Raw genomic sequence first — 21,049 nt, 5'->3', positions numbered from 1 at the left:
ACAATGATATGTTGTTTGGAACCATTAACATTATAATGGGTATTAATCGTAATTCTCTTAATATCTTTAAACACCCATATGTTTTAGATATTCAATTAGTGAGTGAATGTATGAATGCATGATTAGTAGATTTTTTTTTTAATAAAATTGATTAAAATGCTTCATGTTTTTTATACAAATCTAAATAAAATGAAATTAATGATTTGATCCTTATATCCTTCTGCCTTCCTTCTTCAGTTGTCCTCGCACTCCTGGTACTTCCTTTGTTGTATTATGTGTCTCTACCTCAAGGTGCCAGTGATAGTTGAGATCCCCACCTTGGGGTTTGTTTATTGTTGAACATGTGTCATCAGCCATACAATTCGAGGATTTTATGTCGAATCAATGGACTTGACTCACGTGAATGTGACAACACGAGTATCCTTAAAGAGAAGAACAAACGTTTGATTGAACTATTGACCTTGAATACTCATTTTCTTTGTTTTTCAAGCTAAATATTATATTTCTTTATCATTTGTATTTTTGTATTTGTTAGCTAGTGCTGCTAAAGGAATTGTTGGAGAAACCTATCTGCTATCAATTTACAGCACAAATATGAATGAGAAAAACATAACCAATCAATCACTGTTTGTTGCCGTGTGTTTTTTTTTGGTGTGAAAATATTTTCCATGTGATATGTTGCAAATGTAAAAGAAATATTTTTTCTACAAAAAGAAAATAATAATGCGGGTATATTGATTTTATTCAAATAATTGATGTTAAAGACTTCCCATTTGGAGCTTGTATACTCTTTTGAGATTAAACCTGAACAACCGTTTTTCATTTTGTGCACATAAAATAACTTTTATGTAAATGAATATTGTAAAAACCATATCACAATATTGTCAACTGAAAGATGTGCACATTCTTTAAAGTAATTCACTAACAGCAATGCATATAACATATAAACATAGGATGCCAGCCCATATTTGATAGGTTATGTTTTTCATTCCAATCAAAATGCTTATCAGCTCTGATTCAACTGATGTAGGAGAGTATTTTCATACAGCTGAACTGCAACTTTTAACTAAAATCGTGTGGCTTTTAGATTAGGGAAACAAAGCAAACACAAACCCTACTTCCAAAGAGGACGTACAGTATTGTTGATTTTGTTAAGCAGATAAATTCATGCAAATAAGTTGGTAGCATTTACTTATTCTAATGAGTATTTTTCCCTATAAAGAATATCATGATACATATATATTTATAGAGAGAATGATTTTGCAAACATGGCAAAGCTTCTGTAATTTGAATCACTGGACAAAAGGTATGAGTTCAAGTGACTGGTATGTAGCACATTTACAATTGTTTTGTGTTCTTGTCAATACAATCAAATGATTTTTCTAAATTTCAGAAATACTTGTTACATTTCAAATACTGCTTACATTTAATTTTATGTTTGTTACATTGAAAAATAAGTATTAAAAAGCCAAATGTAAATGGATTGTTATTGTACATGTATGCTAAATCATTTCTTTTGTCTATCACTTTTAGGCTTCAGTCAAGAAAGAAAGACACCATGGAAATTCCAGTGTTATCTATAATGTTTGTTTTTATTCTAGTCCTTCATTTACAAATAGAACGTTGTTATGGAATGAGCACCACTGTGGGGCCAACAAGCATTGCTGCAAGCACAACAAGTAATTCAGCAAGTAAACCAGATCTGACTGATGTGTCATACACAACGTCCGGAAACATGACTAACACTACTTATGAGTCACATTCTACTGCAACTCTACTAAACAGAACAACATCAAATTCATTACAACCTACAGAAACGCATAATACCACCGGAAATACTAGCATGCCTTATACTTTTGAAACATCTGTCTCAGCAAATGCTAACTCTTCTGAAAGTCACATCAATTGGACAACAAGCAGTCCAATAAGTAGGGCAACAAATATAACCGATTATACAAACTCCACATCAAGTCAAAGTTCACTGACAACTGCAGTATTCTTGTCAACTATAGGTGCAACGAGAAATGATTCAAACAGCAGCACAATATTCAGTTCTAACTTAACTCCAACAACAGTACAAAAAAACATTACTTCAACAACTAAGCATTTCAATGATACACCACACAAATTGAATGAAACTGAAACAGCAGGTCCCAATACAACACAATTGTCAACTTCACCATATTTAACAATGTCAGTAAATGGATCATCTTCAACTCCACTGCAGAATGAAAATGCATCAACAGTAGAAACGACTGCCAGTTTTATTTCAGAAAGTACTACTTTGAACAATCGAAGACAAACTGGTGAAAAGACAACCTTCCAATCAACCACAAATTCTTCACTACTCCCCAACTCAGCAGGATCACCAAAAGGTAATTTCAAAATGTCTCTAAGAATTTGTTTTCTGGTATTGTACCCCTTAATTGTGAAGCACCAAAACCTTTCTATGGCAATGAGTCTTTATTGGGGCTAATGCATAGATATATGTACTCTGAAAAAAACAAAGCATCCGATGAATGTACATTGTGGTGGAATCAGAAATCTAAAAACAGTATAATTCTCTAATTATGCACAAAAACACAAATGGAACTACGTACAGCTTACCGTGCACTCTTAATGACGTCACCTGTGACATTGATGAATACATCATGAATGGCATCAACGAGGAAATTGCATATGAAGTCATTGATGCAATCATAAACATTATCATCATGACCATGCTTCATGAGTACTAGGCAAAGGGCAAACACTGATTTTATTTTATCACAATTCTCATGTCCACAGTACCTGCAGACTATTATCTCTGAGCATACCAGGTACTGTTAGGCAAGAATTGATATAGTAACCCTGTGTGAGACTACACATCCCTTGTCCTCTTGGTATTAGGTAACCCACTTATTTGTACAGGTCTGTACTACACAAGTGGGGAGTGTGACTGAGCTTCCAGACTTATCTCAATAGGGGTAAATATGAGCTCTAGAGCTGTAGCAATGAAATTCACCTATACACCGAATCCAATAACACTTACACTCAAGGTTTTTAGTTAAAATAATGATCTATTGATTTAATGGTTATTTTTAAATAGGCATTCTTTAAAAAGGGTAATAGGCAACAATCAAAATACACTTCAAAATATTTTTCAAGAATCAATACAAAGCAAGTAGATACTTTTTAGAGATGCTTCATACACATGTCTTACACCCTGAGGTGACTTCACTAACTAGGACAGGAATGGCATTTATATATCACTTGTGCACTTTGGTTGATTCTGAGGTTGGCAGAAAGGAAAGGTTAGTGGAAGGAAAAAGGTTAAACAGGTTCTCAGAGCATGTGAGCACTTTAAAATCTTCCAATGAAGTCTAGATAAAAACCTTTCCCAGCGATATTAGTTTAAAACCAATGCATCACCCATGAGGGACAGTAAGAATGAAAGTCAATGAAATACAAGAGTCTGCAGGGAGCCAGGACACCGAAAGTCAATTGGAGCAAAATCTATGGAGCTGAGGCTCTTCTTAGATAGCAAACGTCTTGCACAAAGTTAGAGAGTTTGTTGAAGAAAAATCACTGTAGTGTCAAAAGCTGTTACACTTGTGACGTTTAGAGCTAAGATTAACTCTAGAAAAGCAACTACTGCAAGTCTCAAATGAGAGGAGCAAGCTACAGACAATGTGGTAAGAGGGTTCAGCTAGCTCCTGTCTGGTTGCAGTGATGCATATCCTGCGTTCCTGGGCCTCAGTCATGGGGACAAGAGGGAGGACATCTAGAGACTCCTGCGGCACAATACAATGGTCAGTGGCAGCTACGGGCTCTTTTCGGATCAGCAGCACTTTGTGGTTTCAGCGCTCGGTAAACCGCACCACAGCAGATCTTGGACACTGGTTAGGCTTACTTCACTCCTTGAGTCCTGCACTCTGGTGAGGTGACTCAAGCTTCGGTCGGCCTGCTTCTGGAGTGTCATAGGGAGACTCCTGGAGCTTTTGGCTTGCTTACAGATGTTGCACTCGAATATGGATTTCTCAACCCCTGGCACTCGGTTCCTGCAGCAGCAGAGGTACAGGCCAGTCGAGGAAGGTCTTCCAGCAAAGTTTCTCTCGGGGTTCGTTGATCCCACTAACGCAAGGGAAGAAGTCGTCCCTTCTGGAGCTTCTCTTGTTAAACAGAAAAAGGAGTTTCAGCACAGCAGTAGGGCTTCACCCGGGTAGTTCAATGGTCCAGGAGGATGCATCAAGCTTTGTTCAGGGTTTCTTCATTGGGTTGTTCTTCCCAGTGTTCGACTCTGTCTTCAGTCCAAGAAGCTTCGCCTTTTAAGCAGGTTGCTCCAATTTATGCACAGCCTAGCTGTCACTCACACAGCAGGGTGGCAGTCCTGCAAGGACAGCCAGCGAGCCAATCAGGACTGGGTGCATTCAGGGTCCCCTGGAGACAAAGGACAGGGGAGTTTCAGGCACCTCCCCCACTGTGTGCCCTTGCAGACACACTGGAGCCAGAGGCTGGTTTTGGTACTGAAGCCTGCCAAAAGGCAAAATGAACAAAGGGCTCAAACCTGGTTTGGCACGCAGATTAAAACCCATGAAATACCCCACAAACAAGAAATGGCAAAAAAAAACAGACCGGGGTCCTTCTGACACAAGGGTCACCCATGGGTGCTGTACTGCAGCTGAGGATTCAGCCTGCGGTAGAGAAGCACGATGGTAGGGAAATTAAACTACTGCCACCAGCCATTTAATATACTGAGGGTAGCATAATTTATGATTACATGAGTAAGTAGGAACATGGGCTAATAAGTAACCCCCAGAACTCCACAAAAGAAGGGGTGTGCTGGATCTACAAAGAGAAAAGGTAAGTGGAGTCAATTTCACTTTATTATTCTGGGGAACTGTAGTTCACCCAAGAAAAGGTATTTAAACCTTATGATAAATCTAAAGGATTTCTCTGTGACACTGCACTGAAAGTGCTATTTGTCACCATACAAAAAAGTAGATGCCTATGGAATTTATCAGACTCCAAAAACAAAGGAAACACATAATCCAAATCAGATCCAAATACATGAGAGAGTGAGAAAAAGGACTCACTCACTACAGGGTTTAAAATTATAAAGTCCTAAAGTGCAGCGAAAGAGATGGGGGTCTCTAAGGTCGAAGGGAATTCACATAGAAACTAGAATTCTCCCTAACAAGTGCTGTTTTCAGGACGTGGTTTATGACCAAATATAAAGTTCATTATACTTCTCCAATTTTTGCTCTGGTTTCTACTCGCAGATGATTGTCTATGTCCTTGCCCTCCTGAAGCCTACCTAACCTATGGATATCAATAGACCATGGTCATCTCTCTCCTACATCAATGTCATGCAGTTACTATAGCTGGATCTTGTTATCTGGCCTTGACCAAAGGGCATTATCCAAATATACAGCACCATCAGGGAAGTGTATTTTCCCATGGCAAATGCATGTTGCTCATGAGGCATGATCTACTAATGACACAGATGCAATACACAACCCAAAGGTTCCCAAGAAACCCAGGGGTTGCATAGACTGCCATAGCCACAGTGCTGGTATCCTGAATCTCCACGGGCAGAGAGTAAATCTGGGCCATGTCCTGTCATCACCAAAAGTCCCCATCGTACCCACAAGACACTGTCACCAGCCATGACTTTTGAGTGCTCTGCCTGGGTCATCACCTACTTCCATTACCCAGACACAGTACTCCTACCATCTGGGTGTCACCTGAAAACATGCCTCTGAGGTACTGTACCCTTAACATAATGTCATTGTCCTATTTACACTCAGGGCATGCACAACTGTGTTGATGACATCAGTGATGTCAACTGTATCATATGTGAATTGTGACTTTAAAAGTAGGGCTTGATGGCATGTGAGTTGTAGTTGCTTTTATGACCACAACTGGCAAATTTCAGTTTTGTGTGTTTCACATTGGAACCGTTATGTACATTCAACTGGAGTTTTTTCAAGGAATTTGAACTTCTTTTTTTTTAACATACTGTTATATTTCCATAGAAGACTAATGCACATTTTGATTAAAAAATGTTTTTCAGAGAATGTATGACCTTTTTAAAAATCTAGTTTAACAATGCAGCCACCCTTTCTCCATCGAAAACATGCCACCTCCACTACTCTTTCTCCCCATCCCCCTCTTTTACGGTTGGAGATATAAGAAATGCTTTGTATGTACATTTCCATCTGCGGCTGAAAAATATGTCCTCTTGCTCTTGGCCAGCAATAGGGGAGGCCCACCACAGGAGAAACAGTCCCAAGAATAAGCAAATCACATAAAATTAATTTGCATATCGGGGATCTCCCATGGGATACATCTTATACACCAGTGCCAGGGCCGCTATCTGCAAATTCTAAGGATGGAACAGATCTGCCTGTGAAAAAACATGTATGCACTTAGATTCACTTTTGTGTGTGGTATCACCTGCAATATGAAGCATTTTCCGGCCCTCGAGTATGCAATTGACTCTCACACAAGTGTGGAAACCGGTGTATGAATCTGCACCAGAGCTTAAACATGCTGATGGGATAATTGCACAAAATTGGTTGTTTCTCCCGTTGAACTGTGATCATGATTTATTGGCTTACCACTAATGGGATATTTAGGGAAAGGAGAACGGAGACCTGTAGTACTCATAATGGGATGGGAACAGCTGATGCAACATGATAGCTCCTTATAACATGCTGTATACTAAATCCCAAGATGCAAATCATCGTTTAGTAGGAGAATCAATCCATCCAACCCTACATTCTACAGCACACCTTCGTGTGAGTAGTACTTGGGCAATCCACAATTAGTAAGAAATACAGTAAACCCGGTGCCCAGTAGAACTACATTTTAATCAACTGTCCACTGGGAGCCAATACAACATGCTCATTGGCAAGAGCTCACCAGAGTAGATTTGTCTGAATAAACGATACTGCATTGTTTATTTTGCTGCTTCTACATTAGTGAACATAGACAATGCGTTTTGCTTTAAATCACATTACTAATTCTGCATTAGGGCATTAGAGGGGAAACATTATTTTGCACTTTGTTTTTTGTGCATAAGTACAAAACTGTTCTTATCTCAAATTCAGTCCAACCTTTAACATTTTAAACTTACAAATATCCTATTTCCCCCTGATGTTTACCCTGGTGATAGCCACAAGTGCTTAGGGCTCCTATCAATATCTCCACCACGTGTCAAATCCCAGAGCTGGAAGTGGCAGAATTGTTCACCTGCTGATGAGCAAGCATATTGCACAAACACTGGGCAGCAGTGCAGTGATTCCAGAACTAATTCACAAAGAGTGGCCCTCTTGCCTGTTGATGAGATCAGTCAAATTAGGCATTTGTTTAAACTTTCCATGAGTGGTCAAAAAAATTGATTGTTGTTACCATTGTGAGAAAACATAACACCAAACTGAAGGAATCATAGTAGTCTTCATTGCAAGCCGCTACAAATTCATGGTGTGACATTTGGTCAGGAAAGTCACAATTTGCTTTCAGAATGTCCATGTGTACGAAAAACTGGCATTGGAACAAATGGTTATTGCTCATGCTCAATAAGCAGTAAAAGTCAAAGATGACTTAATTGTTTAAGTCACTGTAATCAACTGAGATGTCTGCATGCATTTCCATCCATGTTATTGTTATTGTGTGCACTACGAAGTGCAAACAACTCATGAAAGTACAGTTGGACCAGAGTTTCCATTCATTTTTTGCCCTCCAAAGAGCAAACAATTCTAAATATCCCCCACCATTTACATTCCTGGAGGGATTTCAAAAAAGGCGGGTGCATTTAGTGGGAACATTTTAATGTGGGTTGAGATGCTTGTAGATTTCCATGTGGATGGTGTTTTGGATTCGTGAATTTGGATCCATGGCCCAGCTCGACCATAGAATTCTAGGGAAAAGAGTCAATTCGTAAAAGCATGCGTACATTACGCGGTAGCAGGAATGTAGTTATGGTTAAGTTGCTCAACCCATAGGAAGACCACTTGTAACTTTGCTCCTCCTGAACGATCAAACTTTGTAAAAAAAAAAGTATATGCCCACTCTGAATGTTTTTGGGAAGTTGGGTGAGGTTTCGTGAATGGGAGTGACAAAGTCAAAGGGGGGTCCCAATTTTGTTTTTTTTTTGACATACACTGTATGGACAAAAACTTTGCACACGTCTACAGGCAAAACCAGTGGACAAATCTTTACCAAATTTGCGGCAGGAGCAATGCATTGGTTGCAAGTATGTTTGGTGGGAATCCGACCAGTACTTTTGTTGCAAAGAACTGAAATGTATGTCTAAAAAAATGAGTGAAATCTGGCTCCGCGGATCCATTTCCTTGTTCGGTACATGGTCAAAAGTCTCATTGGCTTGGAGTATGCCGTGATGTCGGCAGACATTGGACGCGGGCTGGTGGTTGGCTGGAGGGAAGCATGCTGTGCGTCACATTTTTGGGTTACGCCGCCATGTTCTATCCAAGGGCAGTGCAGCACTGAAAGGGCCTCGCAAACATACTTTACGCCATGTGGTGGTTAGAAGAAGGGATGGAAAGGGTGAGGGAGTGAGAAGTGGTGCATCTGATATATCTCATTAGGTGGAAGAAGACAGTGGTGTGCCCGCAGTATCTTTGCATACTGTGCAATTCACGGGTATCTACACAGGTGACAACCTTGTGTGGTGAATGCAGGCAGCCTTCGTTACAGCACAATAGCTCGTGTTGCGACCTCTTTCCGTGGTGACTGGTGGCAGATCAATTACAGAAGGGGAGTGCATTGCACATGACATGAACATTTTAACATAGCGTGCACAATGGTGTGATGCATGTGGTAAGGCCATAACCCCTTCCATGCATGGCTGGAGCCCTTGCACCAACAACTATGTGCCCTGGTTGCAAGTAGGTTTCACATTGTTGCCTTGTGTGTGTGGTTTGTCAGCATTACAAACATTGTTGGTTCCATGGGTGTGGTGATTGTTAGAACATTGTACAGGTTTTGGTGTATGGCTGGAGATCCTGCAGTGACAAGTCCTGCAGTGTGCCCACTGGGTGCAGTGTTGGACTACTGTTAGTATACAAGAGGGTAGGGTTGAATTGGATGGTCTATGTGCTTGGGTGCTGTCCTTTGTGCAGATTGCTGGGAGTAGGCACAATGTTGTGAAGATTTTGTGGTTTGGATGGCAGTGACACAATAGTGTGTGAATGGAAGGCGGTAGGGGTGCCGGAAGCAGTGGTATGTTTATGGAATCTTCTGACTGTTTCATGTTTCCATGTATCACTACGTTATGGTGCAAGGGTTGGGTAGAAGTGCCGCTGGGTATGTTACGTTTGTCAATTGTGGTACCTGTCCACATGTTTGCATGCATGGCTCCATAATGTTGTGCTGGGAGTGGGCAAGTCCTAGACTCTTGAGTGAATGAGCAAAGTCGTGATGGGTGCCACTCTGGATGATTTTGGATGCAGAAATTGTGGATTCTTTTGCAGAACTTTCTACTGGAGTTTCTTTGGAATCACATGCAATGTGTACTCTGATTGTTTAACGGTACATAACGGTACATATGGAATGCTGCATAGAAATGATAGTGTTGGGTGCAGAGGTCTTGGATGTGATTGGAGGCTTTGTGGGGCAGTCTCTATGAGTGCAGTTGTGGCGGTTTGGTTCACCTTTGCAGATATGTGGCCTCTGTTGCTACTGTTCAACTTGTCCTGGTGCATTATGGAGGTCTACATTTGGGTTACATGTCCTGTATATGTTTACTCCATCACCTGAAGAAGTTGATGAATGCAGTGATGCAGAATTTTCCCACTGCCATGGTGGTTTTCTCATGCATACCACCAAGAGGAGTATGGGACCATGCCGGTGTAATGTGTCCCCAGCCAGAGCTCGGAAGGTGTCTTATAAACAGAAGCATGTGTGCATTTATGTGTACTAATGGGATATTGTCCACCCACTATGAGATCATGAATTCCCAACATTTGCACTGTTTCCATGCAAATGACATTTCTGTGACTGCCATTGGCAATGCTATTTTCTTTTACACTGTGCAAGAAGCGTTGACCAGAATTCAGTAGAAATGTAAGGAGTAGAAGAAAAAGTCATATAAAGAGAAAAAACTAAAAATGGTCTGCAAGCACGTGTAAAAAAAAAAAAATCCCTCTTTTCAGAGCCAGCACTAAAGACGAAATCCCTTACCCTATTTCATATGTCTTCCCCCTCACGTTCCTAGCGCGATAACTCTGCCGAATCTGCAGTAGTTTCAGGATTAAACGTGCCACATTCGGGCCTTTCCAAGATGGCAGGAAAGGAAATAGGACTGTGGAGGCTAAGGCATAGCGCAATAAGATTTCTGGTTGTGGTGTCTACACAAAAAATGTGGCAGAAGGTCTATTTGTACAGAGACATGCATAAACATATGGTTGAAGTGTGCAAGGAAAGTGGCAGGCATCCTGTTTTTTATGCATGCAATGTGTGCACTTGGTTTACGTTGCTACAATACATTTAGTGCTGCTTTTATGTGATATTTTTACGCATTATGTAGGCAATGAGTTAGTGCGGAAAAAAATGTGTAACATTGTCGGAAGGAAAGAAGAGAGTTCCTGTTTGGATATTACAATGGCTGTATGGGTAAATGAAAACATTGAAAGCATATACCATTGCAGTGGTACTTGATGGTAGGTGATGGGAGAAAAAACAGTTTTTTTTAAAAAATACTTTATGGATATCCAGTGGCAGATACCGTGCAATGAGGAAATTATAACAGAGTTGTACACATACTTAAGAAAAAGTGTTCATACCTGTACTTTGTGGTGATGGGTGTCCATGTGGATGAATGTTGTTTTACTGAGCTGTCTACTGGAGGTGCTCTGGAATCACATGACACTTGCAGTCTGAATGTGTAGCGGTACATATGAAGTTTTGTACAGAACTGACAGTGTTAGATGCTGATGTGATTGGTGGATGTGTGTGTGACTATTTAACAGTACCCAATGAGGTAGTGCTGGACAAAAAATAGTGGAAAGGTAAGGACTCTGGGGCACCACCCTCACAGTACCTGGGGAAGCACACGTGCCACATTCTGTGCTTCTCTGCTTGATGGCCAATGGGAATGGGACTGTGGGGATTCACCAATCAGGTACTGAGGGTGTGGTTAACAGGAAGGGGCGGTAATACTGTATTTCATTGCTCTACGTAGTGAGGCGGGTTGACATGGAGAGATGCACTGTATTGATTTTGGGTGATGTCTTTGTGGTAGATATGCATAGGTATGCCCAGGAAAGAGATTTTGATGTCATTTTCAGTTTGGAAGGAGTGGAGGCATTGTGGTGCACTGTCTATGTCTGCAGTTTCGACACTATGCTTGCACTTTGCAGAGAAGTGGCAGTTTTGCTACACCTCATGTTGTTGTTGTGCACTATGGTGGCATGTATTTGGGTTACGTGGCTTGTTCACATTTGTTCCATGAACTGAAGAGGTTGATAAATGCAGTGAAGAGGCTTTTTCCCACTGCCCAGGTGGTGTTCTCAGCCATACCACCAAGAAGAATATCCTAATGTATGTTGTACCCAGCCAGAGGCTGGAAGGTGTCTCATCAACAGAAGCATGTCTGATTTGTTTGTGTGCTTGCGGGATGTTCTTCTGGAACAATGACATTATTAATTCTCGAAATGCGAAGTTTTTCCATGCAAATGGCATTTCTTTGTTAAGCATTGGTGAAGCTCTTTTGTTTGCCCATCTACAGGATGCATTGAAGAGTTTACTGTAAGATTGTGAGGAGGAGAAGAAAACAAAACCCTATAAAAACTGAAAAGGTGTTTCTCTAGAAGTACCTTAAAAAAGACTCTTTTCAGAGCCCCCACTAAAGACTAAATTCCCTACCCTGGTTGCAATGTATTACCCCCTTGTCTGCACACAGCATAAAAGCCACATCTGGGGCTTTTGAGGATGGCAGGCATGGAAATGGGACTATGGAGGCTAAGGGCTTGCGCAGTAACGTTTCTGGGTGTGGTGTCTATGCAGAGGAATGTTTTACAGAACTGATAGTGTTACATGGAGAGCTCTTTAATGTGATTGGTGGATGTGTGTATGATTATTTAACAGTATCCAATGAGGGGGTGCTGGAAAGAAGATACGGCAAAGGGAAGAAGGACTGTTCCTGCTTTACTGGGACACAGCCCTCACGGTACTTGGGGAAGTACACGTGCCACATACTTCTGTTTTCAGCATGCTGCCCATGGAAATGGGACAGTGGTGATTATCGGTACTGAGGGTGTGGTTCACAGGAAGGGGTATTAATACTTTTCTCCATTACTGTGCGTAGTGTGCCGGGTTGACATGGTTGCCATTACTTGCAAAGGTAATGAAGCATAGCAGAATTGGTCTGAAATCAATTACAGCTCAAAGCTACGTGGGCTGCTACTCTGTTCTGAACAGCTACAAACAGAATGCGGAGCAGTTCTGGGTTGTGGCCTTTTGTAGGGCTGCTGTGGAGACCTTGCAATCCAGCAAAGTGTCCCTCCTAGTTCATTGAACCAAATACATACATGTGCAATGGTACATTGTGGGGTGTTTTGTAAGTGTGTACTTTCCCAATAACACTTTTCAGAACATTGTACTTTTCCACTGTCTGAGGGTCCGGATCGTGTCTGCGATATAAGGGCCCACGTGCAGCATGGGTGAGCTTGCATGGTGAAGTCGTGAATGTTCTCCATTGGGACGGCTGTCCGCCTGACGCATTTTGGGCAGAATACTTTGTACACATGTGCATAGGTGTCCTATGCCTACCGTTGGGATCTCTGGACTGATTAATAGTGCAACACACGTGCGCCAACCATTTTGGGACAAGCTGGGTGTTTGTAGGTTATAGCAGGTGGAATGTTTGTGTGTACAGCTACCTGTAGGACGTGGGGGGTTGCTGCAAACTAAGTTTGTCACAAGATTCTTTGCATATGCTGGACAGGGGCGGTGTTACCAGGAGACAGAGGAAGAGATACACATGCGCATACTTTTGCAACGGGCAAACGTCCGCTCCCACAACTACTTATAGGTGGTTCACAAGATGCTAACATGCGGTTCGTACTGGCGTGGTACGGATGCCTCCATTGTGATTAGGGATAGGCCGGGCAGGTGCGGTGTCCATAGGACACCTCCCTTTTGACTGAATTTTATAGGTCTTTAGTAGCGCAACTGAACCATAACGTCCCTTTAACAACATGTATTCACTGATATATATATAACCAGGATTTTTATGAAGCACCTCATTTACACAGTGAGTCTGCTTTGCATAATCTATTAAGCACTTGAGCACTTGAAGAAAAAAAACGGTGCTTCAGAGGTGCCTGAATTATTTTACAGAACACCAAAATAAATAATCATTTTTGTCAAGTGCTTTTTTTTATCGAAGGACATAGTTACAATAAATGCACATATCCTCTTCTGACACTACAATGTTGCAGAAATACCATTGTCTTCGGATTTTAGGAGTGAAAATAGGATAGCACAAGGGCAATGCGCTGGTCTTGGTAGCAAGACCATACAGAGCAACAGAGGTTAAAATACCGGAACCACGCTTAGAACCCAAGCTCAGGTATGGTATTAGATGCATTATAAAAAAACAATTAAATAAATGAACAAATGCATCTTCCACGGATGCAGTGCCACCTGCAGTGAGGATGTTTTGTTCTTCATAGAGGACCAAGGAAGTAGGTTCATCAACAAAATGATAGCAACTTTCTCATATTTATCTCACATCATCAGATTGATTTGTTTGTGCTTTATTGCCATCATGAAGGAACCCTGCATGTTGTCTTCTGCATTACATTAGCAGTCTCTGTGGACCATCAGCGGACACCAAAATCTCAACTGCTGACAGTGACAATAAAAACCTTGCATTGTAGGATCAAAGTCACATGTATTACCAAACCCTTCCAGGGTATTGGTCGGAATGACAGAAATGTGCATGACGGCTGCTGGCCCCTCATCTACTCTACTCATACCCACCATAGCGGTGCAACAGAGATTTTCATTTTCAATGAAACATGTCTGCGCAGGGTGCGCCTAATGTCCTCCCTCTCTTTCCTCTGGTGGGTTTCATACTTGCTAATTAGTAACTCAAAATGAGCAAGGACTTAAAGGAAAACATACATTATATCAAATAATGACTCTGTGAAAACCACTCTCAATGTAAGTAATGAAGTCTTTAGCTCTTGTGGTATTTTTCAATTCAAATACCACAGCCAGCGAAAGCCTAGCAATTACAAAGGGGTCAACAACCTATAAATACCACATCTTAAGTGAAGGCAAACTAAATGCAGAAAATAGGAGCTTGAGAATTTTAGATGCTCACTTTCTCCCGCCAATTGTGCATTTTATTTTTAATGGAACAGGAGCGGAAAGATATGCTTGAATCATATATGCATTCCATTTGTCAAACAAGGATAAAAATCAAAATGTAAATGTTTCCCTTAATTAAGTATTTTTTAAAGTTGTAGAATGATTTTAGTGCCCCAGTGCAAGAACGTCCATAATACTTATGGGTACCGTAGGTTACCACATGTGGAAATGGAGGATATTGCATGCGGGACTCCTGAGGGACAATCTGAAAAACTCCTTATAATTCCCCTGGCGTTGTGACCAAACATAACGTATACTTTCCCCTTCTCACGGTTCCAGGAATATATTAGCTGGAGGCATTTCCAAGTCGTGGGGCAGACTGTGAACAATTCACATTTAACTGATGATCATTGTGTACGTTGGCAAGCTTTATTTGGACAATTACGATCAGGAAGCTAGATCTGACTCTGCAGGACTGTTTCAAATCAGTAATCCTATCTTTGCATTTAAATGCTGATAAGGGACGTTCTCTGCAATGATAATCTATATATCAGGCTCCTTGCTGCTCTCCTCTGATACTTGCTGTTCCACTTGAGATTATTAATCTCATACCAACATAGACATAAATGGCCACTTTTACCTTTATTCATGTGCATCGTATTTCTGGAATAAAGCATGCTATATCATTGATGTTTGATGAGGAATTCCAACCTGTACCAGGAACTGGGGTGAATCTATGCCCTGGGGCGAATCTATGCCCTGGGGCAAAGTCCCCTGATTCACTTTTGGGGAATCTAGTAGGAAGACAAATGGGTCAGAGAGACTTTCCAAGCCAATGGACGATGGGCTAGAGGTAGCCGGGGGAGGGTCACATAGTTAGCACCCATAGGGCTCACCCCAAGACAGGGGACAGTCACAGGGGTACATTTATGGCCACTGCCCCTTTAACCGTGACATTTCCTACACTTGGGAAACAAACAAAGCAGAATCAAGAATGTAGTGTTGTCCATGTCCTAAAACCTATGTACTTCATGTATTCACAGAGATGATATCAATGTAGACACTCTGCTTGTAGGCCAGAGTTCTGACAGTGAAGGAAAACACAAAGTCATGCAATATTGTTCCGTCAAAAATTGCCGTGGACATTGGCTTAGATATCAGAGATACTCCTACAGCACTCACAGCCCAAACCCACATAGACAGAGGGACACCACATTGTCCTAAGGCAGTTGAGCAGTGAGTCCACTTAAGAAACCCCTATTTTTTTGCCCATGCACTGAAGGACCAAAGAGCTATTGGCTTGAAATGTACTGTCACTTTGCTCGCTATCATTTAACACTCTCACAGAGTGTGAGCAACAACTCAATTACATTTGCAAATAAGAGCAAAACTGTATACAGCCTGCATCTGCATCAACCCCAAACTTGATAAGTAAAATCCAAGATGGCGGACCATCCTTTTGAAAGCTTGGTCTAGCTCCGAAGCCTCAAATTAGACAGAACGTGTATGAAAATCTATATTTATTAAACAAAAGTATATTTCTACATGAAATAAAAGATAATTTTGATTGCATGTACAAGGTTTGGATAAGTGTAGTACATATAAAGCATATTACATTTGGAAAATAGTGGCGTTCTCTTGGTCTTAGCAATGGTAACTTTACTGAATGGTAGGTGTACATCAGTTGTTGTAAAAATAGCTCTGGGAAGACTCCAACCCAAAATCACAGTTTTGATTTAATTCTTGGCTTCCTCTGTACTTTTATATAGGCTTAAAAGTGCTGCACTTTTGAAAGAGTGGACTCGATTAACATTGCTCATTTCTAAGCATTTTGGGGGCCATGCAATTTGTACATCCTTAGAAGGTTAGCACCACCAAGTGCAATCTGTGGCTCTGCACAGAACAGAAACATACGGCCACAAAAACATACAACAGTGTGTAGTGCTAAGTAAGGAGGCCCCTAATCTACCTAATCTGCAAGTGCAATTGTAATTTGGGCAGCTGTGGATAGATTCAAAGTTAGATTAAGCACCATGAGTGGGTACATTTGTCTCTTAGATTTTATGGGTTTGGCATTGTTCCATGATTGGTCATGGATTATCAACAGTAAGTAAAACTAGTAAATTAGGGTGAGATCATGATGGATGTTTTTTGCAAAACTCTAAGCCCCCTGATTGCACGGGTACAACCAGGTCACTTTGTATAGATTTTTTCTGAGGCTTCGGAAACAAGGTTCTACTGAATTTGACTTGATGTCCATATAAAGGAAGGCGAGTAGAAACTTCAAACACTTGGTGGTTTGTATTTGAAGAGGCACGTGAAATACCTTTGGATTGTAAGGGAATGGACTATTTGTAGCTGAGAGTAGATGGGTTTGAATTTACTCTGTGTTTGAGTAAGATTACAATAATAACAGGGCCTAGGCAGTATACATTTGTAGAGGATGTGGGTAGAGAAGAAGCACACCAAATAAGGACACATCCGGAAGTCAGAACCCACCATCTACCTTTTAGTCGTACGGGTATTCCAAAACTGACTTAGGCCAACATGGATTTTGTAAGTCCACAAAAGTAATTTTAGGCATACAGGAATTCAGTCAGTAGAGGAATATGCCAAGCAGTCTTAGCCACATGTCACGTTTATTAGAGGGGGTGTGTGATTAATACACAGGAGCATTTTGTACGATTTGAGTTTGACACAGTCGTGTTAATCACACATAAAACATCTAGATGAATGATTATGTCAAATCAGTCTTAATCACACATTAAATTCGTAGGCAGGTAGTACACCAAAACATTCTTAGGCAGGCATGCATTTTTTAGATAAGGCAGTTCGCCAAAGGATTCTTAGGCATATTTGAAATGTGTAGGTTTTCAATTATGCCAAAGCAGTTTTGAAAACATGTGCATTTGGGGCAGGGCTAGTGTGCGCAAGTGGTCTCGGGGAACACATGGATTTTGTATGCAGAGGAATACAATAAAGCATACTTGGGCACAAATGAATTGTCTTGGAGTAAGGCTCTACCACATCGGTTGTGGGCATTATTGACCTTTGCAAGTTTGTACGCCAGAAAAGTTTTCATCACAGTGTCCTTTCAAGGTGAAGGAGTCTGACAAACTCGTCATAGGTACACATGGATTTCATAAGCGAGGAAGTACACCAAAGCATTCTGAGGCAGATATGGCTTTTGTAGGCAGGGGAGTTTCCCGAATCAATCCTCGGCAGATGTGGAATTTGCAGGTGTGGTAGTATCACAAAGCAGTCTTAGGTACACATGAATTTCATGCACAGCGGTACTATGCCAAATCTTTCCTGGTGACACATTACATTTTTAGGTGTAGGAATACACCAAAACAAACTTGAGCAAACGGGAAAGTTCTAGAAGTAGAGGCACACCAAAGCAGCACTAGGCACACATGAGTTTTGTAAGCTGGTGAGTATGTCAAATCAGTGTTTGGCACACTCGTGCTGGGCAGGCAAATGAGTAGGACAAAGCAGTTGTAGGCACAAAAGAATTGAATAGGTGTGGGTGTAGGCCAAAGCAGTGGTAACCACACACATATTTCATAAGATACAATACATTCAATAAGGGTGTTTTCCACTGTAAATCGAACTGTATTTGCTTAAAAGCTTTGTACCGAATGTCCATAATCCCTTGATTTTTCTGCCATATGGTGGTGAAAAATACAATATGAGTCAGTGGTATATAAAATCCTTTGTTCGCAGTGCTACATACTACATACTGCACAAAGTCTGGCAGCTCTGAGTGTATCTTTAAAACCGAATAAAAAAGTAGGACATTTTCTAAAGTGTCATTGCTGTAACATAAATTGTCAGGCATGTGGATATCATACACATCTTAAAATGTTGGCTGTAGCCTTAAATATGCATGTATTTACACTAGGGGCACCTGGCTATTCCCTGTTCACTCCGGGTATCAATACTATATCAATATACAATCGAAAAGGGAGATTCCCGTCTAGTATACACCCACTTCAATGCTCTATGCGTGGCTCATGTATAATTTATTTCATACAAGAATACACGTAACAAAATCCATATCTGAGTTTCTACATAAGTGCATTCACAACAATAACATCAAAAATGTAACACAGGTATATAAAGTGCAATACATTACATGTGTGCTCAGAGTTCAAAACAAAAAAAATGAGTAGTCACTCACAGTTATAACGCCTATCACTCGGTAGGAGCTCAATCAATCTAAATGCCTGATTCCCTAGGCTGTTAGAGTAGTGTACAATTGACACCACTGATATGTTTGGCTTGTTGACACTTCTGTGCTTTGACCTCTGGAGCATTTTATAGTGATCTGATGGAGACGGCCGCCATCAGGACGGAAATGTATGCTAAATGCCCATGGGGGGGGGGGGCGGTTCCTGTGTTCATAATCTGTGCACCAAATATAAAGATTTTTTTTTTAAAACAATAATTAAAAAACGGGTGTATGACCGGGGTTATTATGAGTCAATTAATGACCGGATATTTCTTTAAAGACCCCTAATGGGACTTGTACCGTGCATTTTCTGAAAAGTGCATGGACGACTGGATGGGCAGCGGAGCATCTGCATCCGTGTTAGATCTGTATCTGTAACAAGACCCAATGAAGTGGTCTGTTTTAAGCGTAACTTTCAGAATAAACATACTCAAAGTCTATAATCGACGGGGCAGAAAAGGTTACCTGCTTCTGTTATGTCTGTTCAGGATCAGTATATGTGCATCCAGCTGGCTCTATCTGTGGGATAACACATAGTCATTTAGATTTCTTTTACATTTCTCAAAAGGGGTCTTGTGCAGCTTTACAGTTGTGGTTCACTGTGTCCTGCAGGTTTTGTTTACTGTTTAATTGAGGAGGCAAGTCTATAGTTCCAAGCCCGAATTACATTGTTGATAGCTTGGTCTTTTGGAGACATAAATAGCATGAAGGTCTCAGAAATATTTGTGTGTATTACTCAAATTAGAGGTGCTTCCCAATTCACCTGAAAATGCAAGCTGTGTTTGACTAGCCCCCATGTGCTCAAAAAACATGCTGTAGCCGTGGAATCCACTTGTGTATAGGCACGTTATGAATGCCATACAATATCAAATCTTGTGCAAAACAACGTGCATTACACCAAGTACGTGATGCCGAGATGCGAGGTGCGGTGCAGAAGTGTGTATTTGCTGGTTTTGCTGACATATGCGATCCAATGGCCAAGTTGGTCGTACATGGTTCGACAGCATAGAATGGGCCCAATTTCGTTCAAAAACGTATTGTGTGGCGAAGGTGACTTCTGCTCCAGTTGCGCCGCTGGAACAGTCTGTTCACTGTTCCACGCACGTGTCTAGGTGCTGATTATATGTTGCTAAGCAACTGGAAAAGGAAGAAGGAGGCTGTGTGCATGCCGGCCATTTTATGCAAGTCAGTTTACAGTGGAGTGCATGGCTCGCATTGTTGTCACAGATGTTTACATGTGTAGCAATTCTTGGATTATGTCATTATTATAGGTCAATGGAATATCGGAACCTAGAGTTGGCAAAAACTCATATTAAGTTGATATGTGTGCCCAACTTTTTGTTGGTGTTATTCAAATTATGTCAAAGCCATTTTCTCAGCTGTGTATCATATCATCAATTTAAATGTGATGCAGTTCTTTTTTCTGTAGTCCTAGCATTACAAGGAATCAGCCTCTTATGTGCAGCCTTGGGCAGTCCCTGCCGATACTGAGCCGGCAATCGCAGACTTGCCATAATTTCACCTTCCTCTCCAGAGTTTACTAGTTTGGTGAAGACGTTCTCTGATGGACATATTGTGTTAGTGAATACCTACACCTGTCCCATGTAATGTCTAATAGCATACTAGTTTAGTAGTCCCCAAGTAAGCTATATATTTTGATATCTGGGGCCTTTGCATGGATCTGTCTTTCACAGTCTCAGAGTACATGGTGTGGCAGTCTGTTGTGTCCATTAGGAGCAATTGTAATCCGATTCCCTTGAACACCTACTAGGCATTGTGAAGCTTCTCATCCATTGTTTACATACATTTCAAATGAACATGTTTTGACAAATTTCAACAAATTTGATGAGTGATGATCATCTCTCTGCCACCTGGTGATGATCTGTCATGTCTTTTCGCTAGTGCGTATAATCATGTCTACTTGGTGATATACATGTGTTACAGTCCAAGCCTCTACATATGTATATTGTGAGAAACCTGACAGTATTCTCCCACCTCCTCCCTTGGGATCTTCCATTCAGGTGGCCAGGAAAAGGCCATTGCTTTTAGATGGACAAGTAAGGGAGGATCACCTGAGTTGCGGGTCATGAGGGATTGGTAGGAGGATACCGAAAGGGCGAGACATGGTATTCCTCCAAACCCAATAATACACCAACATACCTTCATGGTGTATTTTCAATCTCACCCCATCCCCCACTTCCCAATTTCAACCAATGCCAAGACGAGGAGGAGGCAACTAAGAGCAGTAAAGATTACCCATAGAAAAAACATAGGGAAAATAAGGGAGACCTACCATAGAAAGAACTCAAGTTGTCCCATGGATAGAGTCGGGCAGGGTCAGGCATTTCATAATGAACACTCACACCTGACTCCACTTGACTGTTTTTTCAACTATAAAAGGTGTGGTTTTTCACAAGGAAGTGAAACAGCTGGGGATACGGTTAAGCCAAGGATCAGAGAGCAGCAGGAGGAAAAGCCTGGATGAAAACGGCA

General features: G+C 41.2%; 1 protein-coding gene and 1 long non-coding RNA gene across 2 annotated transcripts in view; one reads left to right on the top strand and one right to left on the bottom strand.

The window, feature by feature from the left end:
• ANO3 (anoctamin 3) overlaps positions 1 to 21,049 on the bottom strand; it is a 2,087,603-nt gene that overhangs the window by 720,313 nt on the left and 1,346,241 nt on the right. The gene's annotated exons all lie outside the window — the stretch shown is intronic.
• The window catches only part of LOC138503630 (uncharacterized), a 58,592-nt gene that overhangs the window by 20,144 nt on the left and 17,399 nt on the right, over positions 1 to 21,049 (top strand). Inside the window, exon 2 of the long non-coding RNA XR_011279678.1 lies at positions 1,534 to 2,375. This is a non-coding gene — a long non-coding RNA (uncharacterized lncRNA). The remainder of the gene's footprint in view (positions 1 to 1,533; positions 2,376 to 21,049) is intronic.

This window comes from Ambystoma mexicanum, chromosome 11, assembly GCF_040938575.1.
Source record: "Ambystoma mexicanum isolate Mex_15411 chromosome 11, UKY_AmexF1_1, whole genome shotgun sequence".
NCBI classification, from domain to species: Eukaryota; Metazoa; Chordata; class Amphibia; order Caudata; family Ambystomatidae; genus Ambystoma; species Ambystoma mexicanum.
This window is presented reverse-complemented; position numbering and strand designations above follow the sequence as displayed.